The sequence below is a fragment of the Bubalus kerabau genome, chromosome 15 (assembly GCF_029407905.1).
Source record: "Bubalus kerabau isolate K-KA32 ecotype Philippines breed swamp buffalo chromosome 15, PCC_UOA_SB_1v2, whole genome shotgun sequence".
In the NCBI taxonomy this organism is placed as follows: Eukaryota; Metazoa; Chordata; class Mammalia; order Artiodactyla; family Bovidae; genus Bubalus; species Bubalus kerabau.
The window spans coordinates 74560522-74574118 of NC_073638.1; the positions used below are offsets into that span (position 1 = coordinate 74560522).

The following is a 13597-nucleotide window of genomic DNA, read 5'->3' on the forward strand; positions in this document are numbered from 1 at the left end:
CGTTAACCAACCAGATGGTTAAACCAATGCTGTGCATTACCTTGGTAAAATGTGTTAACTCATGTTCCTAATATGCTGTTTGTGGCTGGTAGGCTTCTCAGTATGATGCTTGTGTACTTTTATTCCTATGGGTCTAATGGTTTACCTGTTAATAGTCAGTTTTATTTGTTTTCAGACTTATGCCGGGTGTGTTTGTTATTAAGCATTGTGTACACTGATGAGTTACTAGTGTAAAAGGGTGAGCACAATAACCAAGTTGAATGCTCTGAAAAAAAGTGAGAAAAGCAAGTTCTTTTAGAAATTGCCTGTCAACTTAGGGGAAAACAAGAAAAATGCAAACTATTGGGGGGAAAACAGTTTGGACTGTTTCATATGTGTTGAAGTTTTTGCTGCATTAAGAACTGAAACTGCAATTATAGATAATGCGTTATGAGTGTGGGGGTGTTGTATATGTAAGAAAGACTGGAATTCCAGACTGCAGATCTAAGTTCCGATAAGGACTTGGTCCCCTACACAGAGGATTGGTGAATGAATTGTACTTACTCATGGTGTCTGTCAAAATGGTTATAATGTGTGCTTGTCATTTTCTAGAATTCTTTGCTTTAACTGACTTCTCTGAGTATCCAGCTAAAAAACTGCCCTAATTCTTTCAGAAGAGAAAGGATTTCTACTGTATTTTTCTGTTTTCCCAGCTTTATTGAGATATAATTGACATATAACATTATGTAAGTTGTATATACCATATTATTATTAACATTGCTATCTACTACTAACATTTATGTAGTATGTTATTATGTTATATGTTATTTTTTATTTATTCTCTCACATGTATTATCTTCTTTGATCCTTCAAGCAACCTTGTGAGGTGTATATTTTGTTATTATTTCTACTCAGACCATAGCTGGTCCTTTTGGACAAATTACACGTTGACACTTTTGGTGAAAAAAAGATCTTTGTAATATAAAGTATATTAAAAAAATTTTAAAGCCCTGTTGAGGGCACAGATCTTTGCAAAAGTGAGATATCCAATATGTCTTTGGTATTTAAGGATTTTAACTTTCAAAGTTTCAACTGTGTAAATGCAACCTTGAAGGTCCAAGACATACAGTATCGTGCAGTTTTGCTGAGGTGCGAATTCGAATTAAGGAGCGCTCCTGTGACACTAAGGAGTCGCAGGTATTTACTGAATGCAGTAGGTGATGTCAGCATATTGCCTGCATCTTAGTACTGTTTCTTACTTAGTTACTTGTAGCTAAATGTGTGTAATAACTCTTACAGTGATAAAAACATTGTGTGTATGTTTGTGGGGAGTGTATGTAAAACTGACTGTTAGTGAAAGCACTTAGTAGTTGCTAGAAATAAAGGTTCATAGGCTGAAAATAGAAGCTTTTGATTAAATGGAACGTTGAATTTTGAAATGCTGTACTATGAATGACTCCACCCCCTCTTTGATACAGAAGCAAGAAAAGCTTCCTCATGACACTCGCAGCAAGTGCTCCAGGCTGCACAAAAGTTGCCCCATGAGTCAGAAGATATACTTTAATGGCATTTGAGACTTTTGTTAACTTGTGATATGAGGTGACACATGACTGTGGGCAGAAATGTGATTCAGGAAAAAGGCAGGATCCTGTTCAAACATTTTTCATGCAGAAACAGATGGTGAAGGCACTGAAATGACCTTTATTATGAGCAAAAAATTTTTTTAGTTCTTGAAAATTTTGAAAAATATTTTTCTGGGCATAATATAAATTTACTGGGAGAGGTGATATCAGCAAACCAGGTCATCTGTTCTAGGCTGAAAAAATAAATACACAGAGGAGATTTATAAGTTTGTACAAGTTTTCAACTCAGATGTAAATCATCTGTGAGGGGATCACATTTTCCTGAACGTATGTATTCCAGAAGAAGGAAGGACCAGAATTTAATGTTGGCAAAGACAGACTGACTCTGTTTATGCCTTCAGCAAATCTTTATTGAATGCCCATACCAGGTACTATGTTAGGCAGTCAAGATACAATAGTGAACAAGATATATGCAGTCGTTGTGCTCATGGAATGATATTTAAGTGGAGGATACAGAAAAAAAAAAATAGGAAAAAAATAATAAAACCAAAAAAAGACAAATAATTGCAGTTTGTGGTAAGTACCATGAAGGAAATAAATAAGGGGCTGGAGAAAGAAAATAGGGTGTTCTTACATTGTAGCAACACAGTGAATTTTATGACTGGCAGACTAATAAAGGGCTACACGAATGACCTCTTGCCCATATAATAAGCAAGTTGGTGCTTCAGTGAAGAAATATCTGCTGGGCCCTCTTGGGGGTGTGGTGGCGGAGGGATTGTGTGTGGAAATTGCCATGGTAGATCCACTCCAACATTTCTACTTCCTTAAACCTTTGGGTTCTTGACTCTACATTATGCCATGAGAAGTTGTGGCCTCTGTAGTTCAGATGGTAAAGAATCTGCCTGCCATGCAGGAGACCAGGGTTTGATCCCTGGGTCGGGAAGATCCTCTGGAGAAGGGAATGGCAATCCACTCCAGTATTCTTGCCTGGAGAATCCCATGGACAGAGGAGCTTGGCAGGCTACAGTTCATGGGATCACAAAGAGTTGGACACAACTGAGCGACTAACACTACTACTGCTACTATTTTATTAGCTGAGCTATTTAAAATCTTAAAAGATGATGCTGTGAAAGTGCTGCCCTCAGTATATCAGCAAATTTGGAAAACTCAGCAGTGGCCACAGGACTGGAAAAAGTCAGTTTTCATTCCAGTCCCAAAGAAGGGCAATGCCAAAGAATGTTCAGACTCTATGTAATTGTGTTCATTTCACATGCTAGCAAGGTAATGCTCAAATCCTTTAAGCTAGGCTTCAGCAGTACATGAACTGAGAATTTCCAGATGTACAAGCTGGGTTTCTAAGAGACAGAGAAACCAGAGATCAAATTGCCAACTTTCCTTGGATCATGGAGAAAGCAAGGGAGTTCCAGAAAAACATCTCCTTCAGCTTCATTGACTACAAGAAAGCCTTTGACTGTGTGCATCATAACAAACTGTAGAATCTTCTTAATGAAATGGGACTATCAGACCACCTTACCTATCTCTTTAAAAACCTGTGTGCCGGACAAGAAGCAACGGTTAGAACCTAACATGGTACAACTGACTGGTTCAAAACTGGGAGAGGAGTATGACAAGGCTGTATATTGTCACCCTGCTTATTTAACTTCTGTGCAGAGCACATGATGCGAAATGCCAGGCTGGATGAATCACAAGCTGGAATCAAGATTTCTGGGAGAAATGTCAGTAACTTCAGATATGTAGATGATATCACTCTAAAGGCAGAAAGTGAAGAGGAACTAAAGAGTCTCTTGATGAGGGTGAAAGAGGAGAGTGAAAAAGCTGTTTTAAAACTCAACATTCAAAAAACTAAGATCATGGCATCAGGTCCCTTCACTTCATGGCAAATAGAAGGGGGAAAACTGGAAACAGTGACAGATTTTATTTTCTTGCGCTCTAAAATCACTGCAGACAGTGACTGCAGCCTTAAAATTAAAAGATGCTTGCTCTTTGGGAGGAAACCATGACAAACCAAGACAGTATATTAAAAAGCAGAGACATCACTTTGCCGACAAAAGTCTATATAGTCAAAGCTATGGTTTTTCCAGTGGTCATGTACGGATGTGAGAGCTGAACCATAAAGAAGGCTGAGTGCTGAAGAACTGATGCTTTCAAATTGTGGTGTTGGGAGAAGACTCTTGAGGATCCTTTGGACAGCAAGATCAAACCCATCAATCCTAAAGGAAATCGTCCCTGAATATTCATTGGAAGGACTGATGCTGAAGCTGAAGCTCCAGTACTTTGGCTACCTGATGCCAAGAGCTGGCTAACTAGAAAAGAAGATTGAGGGCAGAAGGAGAAGGGGCGACAGAGGATGAGATGATTGGATGACATCACCAACTCGATGGACATGAGTTTGAGCAAACTCCAGCAGAGAGTGGAGGACAGAGGAGCCTGGCATGCTGCAGTTCATGTGAGAGCAAAGAGTTGGATACAACTTAGCAGCTGAACAACAACAGCAATGTTATTAAATGTGGACCATCCCTGGAGTCGAAGTTAACTCTTACAGCTCTTTTCAGCTGTAGAAACTAACCTTTAAATCCTGAATCTTTCACAAGTGATTCATGTAACCGATCCCTGGGTTGGGACAATCCCCTGGAGAAAGGAATGGCTACCCACTCCAGTGTTCTTGCCTGGGAAATCCCATGGACAGAGGAGCCTAGTGGACTATGGTCCTTGGGGTTGCAAGAGTTGGACATGACTTAGTGACTAAACCACCACCAGTCTGGTGTTACATTTTGTTTTCCTTAATCTAATACTCATAGAATCTGTTCACACCCAGATTTTTCCAGATCTCTACCAATACATTTTTCCATATTTCTACCAGTACATACCAGATATATACCAATTGTATAAAAAAAACTTAGCAGTTATTTTTGTGTAGAAGTTATTACTTCGTGGATTAGACTTTGTACTTGTGCTCCCAGAGAATTTCAGTATCTAACCCTGTTATGGGCGGTGATAAAGGATGTTCTGGTTGGTAATAAAGCCTCCTCAGCTAGGTCTTGAATAGAAGAGGCATTCTATTGCAAATGAATTATCCTTATATTTATCATGAGGTTTTTACAGGATTTTCAAGCCAGGGAAAGCTATTCTCTTCAGAGACAAGAGAGCAAGCTATTTCTTTTTCCTGGTAGGGCAAGCTCAGAGCAGCATTGCAGGGGCAGCGTGTGTCGATTCTTTAGCCTCAACAGAGTCCACACAGATATCCTCCTCTCCAGTCTCAGAGTCTCACTCTCTCTCATTCTGCTTCACTTTCGTCCATGAAACGTGGTGAGTCTGTGAAATTCAACTTCTATTGTAATTCCGTAAATGACACACTCAAATCTGGGACGTTAGTGAAGCGAGCTCTGTGGCTATAAGACATAAAAGTTTTTACTGGGGTTGCCATAAAAATTCTCTGGATCGGATCATAAATGTGATCTAGAAAGCTTAAAGACCCAAGCTTGTCGTTTTCTTTCTGTTAGAGCCCCAGTACATTCAGAAGAAGCCACATACTGCAGTCTTTGTTTTTTATTGAAGTTATAGTTGATGGATGATATTATATGTTAGAGGTATACAGTACAGTGATTTGCAATTTTTAAAGGTTATACTCCATTTATAGTTATTATAAAATGCTGTCTGTATTCTTCATGTTGTACAATATATCATTGTAGCTTATTTCATATGTAGGAGTTTGTATGTCTTTATAGCCTACCACTGTATTGCCCCTTCCCTCCTCTGTCTTCCCACTGATAACCATTAGTGTGTTCTCTTTATCTGTCTTGTTCTTTTTTGTTATATTCACTAGTTTGTTGTATTTTTTAGGTTCCACATATAAATGATATCATACAGTATTTTCTCTCTTTGATTCATTTCACTTAGCATAAATATCCTCCAAGTCCATGCATGTTGCTCCACGTAGCAAATTTTCGTTATTTTTTATGACTGAGTAGTATTTGTGTGTGTGTGTGTGTGTGTGTGTGTACTCCCTCTTTGTCCATTCATCTGTTGATAGACACTTAGGTTGCTTCTGTATCTTGGCAGTTGTAAATAATGCTATTGTGAACACTGGGGTACATGTCTATTTTCAAATGGACTTTTTTCCTGATATATACCCAGGAATGGAATTACTGGGTCATAACGCAGTTCTGTTCTCAGTGTTTTGAGAATCCCCCATTCTGTTTTCCGCAGTGACTGTGCCAGTTTACATTCCCACCTGTAGTTTAGGAGTGTTCCCCCTTCTCCACATCCCCACCAACATTTGTTACTTGTGCTCTCTTTGATGATCGCCATTCTGACAGGTGTGAGATGACGTCTCCTTGTGATTTTGATTTGCTTTTCCAGTCTTTGTAGTCACTGTTTCTCCCAAACTGAAAGCTCTGTGCCAAGGAGCTGCTTGGTCTCTTAAGGCACTTCTTCAGTAGATATTTGAACGATGGGCAACCACCATTAATAGTGATGCTGCTGCATGAAATCAAGCCAACATAAAAGTCTCTTGAGGTCTGTATTTTGGGCTTCTACTCCTGATACCAATTTCTGTACAAGCCAGAGTTCAGTCAGGAAACAAGTCAAGCAGGTTTGTTTAGGCTAGCTTGTCTCACTTCATGCTCATGCTCAGTCATGTCCGACTCTGTGACCCCATGGACTGCAGCCCACCAGGCTCCTCTGTCCATGGGATTTCCCAGGCAAGAATACTGGAGTGGGTTGCCATTTCCTCCTCCAGGGGATCTTCTCGACCTAGGGATCGAACCCTTGTCTCCTGCGTTGCAGGTGGATTCTTTACCACTGAGCCATTGGGGAAGCCCTCTCTCTCCAGCCTTTAAACTCAATCCAGTGGGTAAACTCATCCTTCTTTCTTCCTTGTCTCACTGGAGAAGTCTTTCCTGAAGACAGGAAAGGAGGAGACTGAAAAAGAAACCAAGTGGAGAGAAATAGGGCCCCTCTCACCATCTAACTCTCTACTGTTATTATGTAAATTTGGGGATTCTGTGCCTTGAGATGTAATTGCTTGTGTACGTGGAGAACAGCCTACTCATCAAAGCTCTTCAGAAAAAAATTTAAAAGGATTATATATAATATTGTAGGGAACTAAATGTTTCACCAGCAGTGGTTAAATGCTTTCCCAGGATTGACTGCTTTGATGAAATTACAGTTCTTTGTAAGGATACCTGTCACTTGTTGAATTAAGTCAAGCTGAAAGTCATCACACATATAATAAGCTTATTTTATTATCATTATTAGCCAGGATTATGAATATATTAAGTATTTTTATTGATTTTGATTTGTCAAAGAAAAAAGACTCCTGAATAAATGTCAAACTCTGAGTTGAGTTGTGCTTTACTTGCAATAAAGCACAGTGCAAGAGAGACTGGCTTTCAGAGCAACCTAATGGTTCATAGAATATAGAGAAGGAAATGTTAATAGTTCATGTTATTATGCAGCAGTCGATAATTCTCATTGCATACAGTTTAATCAACTTTGATTTCAAAAGACATTTCTGTCTTTGATTAAAGAAAGTGAAGTCGCTCAGTTGTGTCTGACTCGTGGCAACCCCATGGACTGTAGCGTGCCAGGCTCCTTCTGTTCATGGGACTTTCCAGGCAAAAATACTGGAGTGGGTTGCCATTCCCTTCTCCAGGGCATCTTCCCAAGCCAGGGATTGAACCCGGGTCACCTGCATTGCAGGCAGACTCCTTACCGTCTGGGTTACCACAAATATGGTGTCTCTTGTGTGTGACTTATGTCAGGGTGAAAACCTTTAGGATGCCCCCAAAATTTCATGACTTTATTTCTTCAAATGTAAAGCTTTTAGAAAACTTACTGGTAAATCTTCCTGGTAAATAGTCGACAGAGAAATAGGTTAAGGTGAACAATATCAGTTTCACTTTTTTAATCTTTACCTATGATCGTATCTGTGCAGTTAAAGTGCAGATTTGACCCAACATGTTGGACCCATGTGTTTTTGATACACCATCAGTATTGTTCAGAGAAGGCAATGGCACCCCACTCCAGTAGTCTTGCCTGGAAAATCCCATGGGCAGAGGAGCCTGGTAGGCTGCAGTCCATGGGGTTGCGAAGAGTCAGACACGACTGAGCGACTTCACTTTGATTTTTCACTTTCCTGCATTGGAGAAGGAAATGGCAGCCCACTCCAGTGTTCTTGCCTGGAGAATCCCAGGGACCGGGGAGCCTGGTAGGCTGCCGTCTATGGGGTCACACAGAGTCGGACACGACTGAAGCAACTTAGCAGTAGCAGCAAGGAATATAAAACATTCTTGAACACATAAAGATCTTTTTGTTTTATCTTTAATAAAGCTAGAACCATATGATTGTAGGAATAGAGTTAATCTCATGTATCCCCTAGAGTCACATATCTCTTTTATCACTTCTGTAGTACCAAAAATATCTTTATTGCCCTTTGAGTTCACCTATTTCAAGGTCATAAGCCATCAGGAACCAAGAAGACCGTCCAGTATGCCTCTACCAATTTTGCCTGTTTGTAAGATCATATTACCTATGGTCTTACTCCAAGTTCCCCAAGTAACTCAGTGCTGTTGGTCTTCAGAAGGCGACATTCTGTGCTCCCTGTAAGACTCCCTTCAAGTCATAGAGGAGGTACCAGGATGGTTTACTGGGAGGTTTTTGAAACTTTGTTTCCCCATACAGGAGTGTAATCCTTGTTCCTTCCTTGTGGGTTTGTCATGCCTAAGTGAGATGTACTGTTAAATGAAACATTTCTGGCATGCTGATAGTTATAAATTTGTTTTAATCTAATTTATATCCTGGTAGGAGAAAGGTAGATTCCTCCTGAGCCTATGCAAATAATTACATCACCATGTAAAGTAAAAGGACTCGGGACTTCACTAGTGGTCCAGTGACTGGGCCTCCATCATGCTCCCAAGGCAGGGGACCTGGGATTGATCCTTGGTCAGGGAACTGGGTCCCACATGCAGCAACTCGGGACCCATGTTTCACAATGAAGATAGAATATCCCGCTTGTTGCAACCAAAAAAATATTAAAAAAAAAAAAAAAAAACAACTCAGTAAAGACATGTGTAATACTTGACCTTTGTTCTGATTAGTTTTGCAGGCAAGGCCAATGAGTATGTGTTGTATTTTCTATACGATTCCCATCTTTAAATTGACCTAACAAATCACTAGTTTATATTCAAGTTACTATTGCCACATAACAAACTACCCAAACTTACAAGTGTAAAATAACCATTTGAGATGCTCACAAATTGTGCTGGTCAGGAATTTTGCCAAGACTCAGGGAACAATTCTTTTACCCATCAGGGCATTATTCAGGTCACTCAGTGATAACTCACTTGTCTGGTCTGGAAGATCTGAGACAGCTTCTCACAGTTTGCTGCCATGGCAGGATGTGACTGAAGACTAGACATGGCTGGGACTGTTGACTTTGGTGACTCTCTGTAGCTTCTCCAGCATGTTCATCTCACGGGAGTTGGACTTCTTACATAGTAGCCATCTTTCTCCAAAGTGCATGTCCTAAAAGAACTAGGTGGAAGCTGATGTCTTTTTGGTGACGTACTCTCATAATTCATACAGTGTTACTTTTGCTGCACTGTGTTGCTCAAAGCGATGGTGGGCCGTCTCAGATTCAACCCAAGAGGAAAAGATGCGTCTTGGTAGGGGAGTGACATGGTAACTTTGGAGAACATGTGGGAAGGGAGATATTTTTTGAAAATAAAATCTTGATTTGGAAAATACAGTCTGCCACATTTTATAAGCTATATGAAGATTTCTCAGAGAATTTTTTTTTTTTTTTCTGAATCCAGAGGGCTTGGTCAGAGCAATATATCATTCAAAGAGTGTTTCATTTCAGTATGCCCAAGTATAGCCAGACACCATGAGAATTAGTGAGAAAGGGAGAAAGAGGTTTTGTCAAAACCAATTAAATTTCCCTCGTGGGTTCCATTCAGTCTTGCAAAATTAATTCTTTTTCTGTTGGACCTTGGGTTAGCAGCCTGGTTTTACAAGGTGTCTGATTTTTGAGTAAAATAGAGTCTTACAAATACTGACTTAGGTCCCTGGTACATTCTGTCTAAGAGTCTGTTCTTGGTGGTGCTGTTGGGTTACACTGGACAGGAAGCCTGACCCACGAGTCCACAATAGTCAAGGCTTTATTGTTTGAATGTTTCATCTTAGAGACCCAGTTTTTTCACCTCCAGCTTGTGCTTGGCCTTTCAGCATTCTTGAAGGAAAAGTAGAAACCACCTATTAATAAGATTGATGGTCTCTGGTTAATTTATTACAGCAGTTAACAGTGTCAGAATGGAATCCCCTATTGGAGTATAATATACAGCCACTTAATGATTCAGTCAGTGATTATCCTGAGGGCATGAGCTTTATGATGGACACTAAAGGCATTGGTAAATAAATCTCCAGGGACCTTTATAAAGTGTGTTTTAAACCTGCCACCAATTAACAAGAGTATTTAATATTTAGAAATCATATTGTTTGCATTGTTGTGCCAGTCCTTTTCACAAGATCTTGAATATGTTCTGTCTACCCTGGAAAATGTACAAGTGTTGAGCCATACTCATTATTAGTTACTTCATGGATCTGCCCATATTATGGGTTTAGTAAACAGGGCAACTCTTATTTAGAGTTGAGCTAAATTAAAGATACAGAGTATAATATATCTAGTTCTTCCTAATAGCCCCCTTACTCAATAGTGCTGCCCAGCGGCTATCTGGGAAACACCAGAGATAGTCTGGATATAAAATACATCTTAAATAATTTTATTATTTTTAATTTGAGGCTTATGTTTACACAGGAAGTATCATAAAGAGTTGCCAGGAGACTAGTGATTACAGCAAAATATAAGCATAAGCCATAGGTGCCCAAGACAAGAAATGATTACTGTCCTGGTTTGGAGTGACAGTAATTCAAATAAAGCATAGCTGCAAGAAATAGTAATTATGAAATCTGGCCTTCTCAGAAACAAGAAACTTTTGTTAAAAAAATGTTTCAAGGGCACAACAAAAGTCAACACAAAAACTCAAAAAGTTAACTGGTTGTTCGGAAGTGAGAGTGTTCTGGGTAGATAAGGAACCTGGCCAGGTTAGGAACTGAAGGCACAGAATAGCTTGTTTTTAGAGTCTTCTTCAGTGGCACCCCACTCCAGTACTCTTGCCTGGAAAAGTCCATGGACGGAGGAGCCTGGTGGGCTGCAGTCCATGGGGTTGCGAAGAGTCGGACACAACTGAGCGACTTCACTTTCACTTTTCACTTTCATGCATTGGAGAAGGAAATGGCAACCCACTCCAGTGTTCTTGCCTGGAGAATCCCAGAGACAGAGGAGCCTGGTGGGCTGCCGTCTATGGGGTCACACAGAGTCGGACACGACTGAAGCGACTTAGCAGCAGCAGCAGGAGCAGAGTCTTCTTATTAAGAGAAGATTATATTATCAAAGATCAAGTTTCTTTGCAACACCTGGTTTCTAATGGCTTAATTCATAAGCTTTCTTTGTAAATTTTAATATATTTTATAAGCCCATTTATATATAGGTATATGTGTGTATGCATATATATTTAGATGACAAATTAATAGTTTCACTTATAACTTAGAATGTATTAACTGTATTCTCTTAGTATAAGATGATGCACATAACCACACTGAACTTGGTATCCTAATTAGAGTTTTTTTTAGGAATATTAGTATTCAGAAATTGGCCAGTTAACCAAACATTCCTCATTATTTAACTCACCATGATACTAATATAGTATCTTAAGGCCAATTAAGAGTTTTAGAGGTTTATTTCCAATGACATTACAGAGCAATACAATCATTTTTGACACCAGGTTTTTCAGAGATGGCGTTTAAAAGTTTTACACAGGAGACAGGAAGAGTGATTAAGATAAGATGATTCACAGCATTGTCTGTAATGTAGAAGAGCTAAGAGCTAATAACCCTTTAATAAAGACATCAATTTTCATGACTTTAAATTGTGTGTGGAAACAGTGATAATGCATCTAACTGGTAAAACCTAGGTAGAAAATTTAAAAGCTAAAAGAATGAAATGTTACAGTGCATTATTTTTTGTACTGTGATATGATCAGCAAGAAGATGTATTTTAAAAAACCAGTTCTAATTTGGCCAAGTATTTACCTTAATTAGAGGTTTACGGAGAAGTTGGGCTCTTACCAATTATTACAAATATTTCATATTTTAAGTTTATATTAGTACAGTTTTGAATAACTATTAGTTGCCAGTCAAATGTCTGCTGTTTATCCCTCACTCTTTTCCTAGGACTTCAGTTATAGTATATTAAACTGACTGAAGTGGTCCCGCAACTCACTCATAGTGTGCTCTTTCGTCTTTTTTCAATCTCTTTTCTCTCTGTATTTCATTTTGGATGGTGTCTCTTGCTTTATCTTTACATTTACTAACCTTTTTTCTGCAGCGTCTAATCTGCTGTTAATCCTGTTAGTGTATATTTTTTTATCCAGAAATTGTGTTTTTCTCTATATATAAAAATTTAGATCTTTTTAAATATCTTCCTTATCTCTTTTTAAAATAGCCACCCTCTAATTTCTAGAACGTGAAGATTATAGCATGTTCTCCCTGTCTTGAGAGAGAACAACACGGGTTTGAAGTGCTCAGTGCGTACTGCATGATCTGTAGACGCGCACATGCAGATGTGGAGTGCTGCCTGTAAAGTTACATGTTGATTGTCAACTGCGCAGGCGGGTCAGTGCCCTGACTTCCGAGTTGTTGAAGGATCCACTACATATATATATATATAAAATCTTTCTTACTTTGTTCTCACTCACTTTTTCTCTTCACTCTGCTAATTCTACAGACTCTGTGTTTCCCAAGTGCTCAAGTCTGTTTCCTTAGTTCAGGGGACACTGCTGGTATCTCTGTGAGTTCTCTCTTCATTCCAGTCCAGGAAACCTAACGGGGCAGTAAGCTAGGGCAACCGTAAGGGTCACCTTATTTATTTCCCTTTTATTAGGTATTCCTCTCCTGAACTGCCTATTGCCCAGTGTCTAAAAACCATTGTTTCATATATTTTAACATTTTTTTTAAAGTGGTGGAGTAAATCTGGTTTTTGTTACACCATCATGGCTATAAGCAGAAGATCCCCTCCCCATTTCCCCCCTACCATTATAGATTTCCTGGTAAGCATAATTACTATCTTTGCAGATGTCTATAAATGTTTGGTCTATATTAAACTTTGAAGAGAAAAAAGGACTCAGTTCTTTTGCAAATGTTTGCATGGGGCCTGGCCTGACTTAAGGGGGGGAATATGTCCACTTAGCAAGTATTGTTTTGTTGGCTGAAGAGTCATTATGAAACCTCATCATATTCTTAATATTGCACAGAAAGATGCTTTTGACATTTAGCTGACGTTCCAATTATGGCACAAGTGTTTTTCTAAGCTAATGCAGGATCATGTTCTAAAGCTGTCCAACTAAACAATTTCACCAAATGTAGCTGATTTCAACTTCATTACTGTTTGTTACCAATCGTTTACTCCAGCAGAGAACAACATCTGTAATATGGGTGGATATTTTGTTAGAAATGTAGCATACCTACCAATTAGTTGGCTCTGCCAAATTAGCGTGTGTTGGTCTGCATCTCCAATTAAGGCAGCTGCCTGAATGCTGTTCTACAGCTGGCGCTAGGCACGTGGGAGTGTACTGCGCCACGGCCAGACACTAGCTATACCTCTTGATTAAAATGTTTGCTTATGTTTGTGTGATTTCTTTAAAACAGTAAGTGGTCTTTCCAGTTGTGTTATTGATGGTTCCATGACTTTTGTATGAAACAGTTTTCTTGGTTAGGGAAATGTGGGTCCAAGGTGTTCTGAAATTGCTCCCATTTAAATAGATAATTGGTGTTTCTCCTCCCACTTCTAAATTGTTAGTTGTTGTTTTAAGTGGATAATTGTAATTTGGGGTACAGCCTTCAGCTTTAATAAAAGAATTTGTAGAAAGGCATATTCTTTAAAGCATAAAGTTCAGTAG

General features: G+C 39.2%; 1 protein-coding gene across 1 annotated transcript in view; it reads left to right on the plus strand.

Annotated features, from left to right (window-relative positions):
* HSD17B12 (hydroxysteroid 17-beta dehydrogenase 12) overlaps nt 1–13597 on the plus strand; it is a 170742-nt gene that overhangs the window by 66589 nt on the left and 90556 nt on the right. The window lies entirely within an intron of this gene.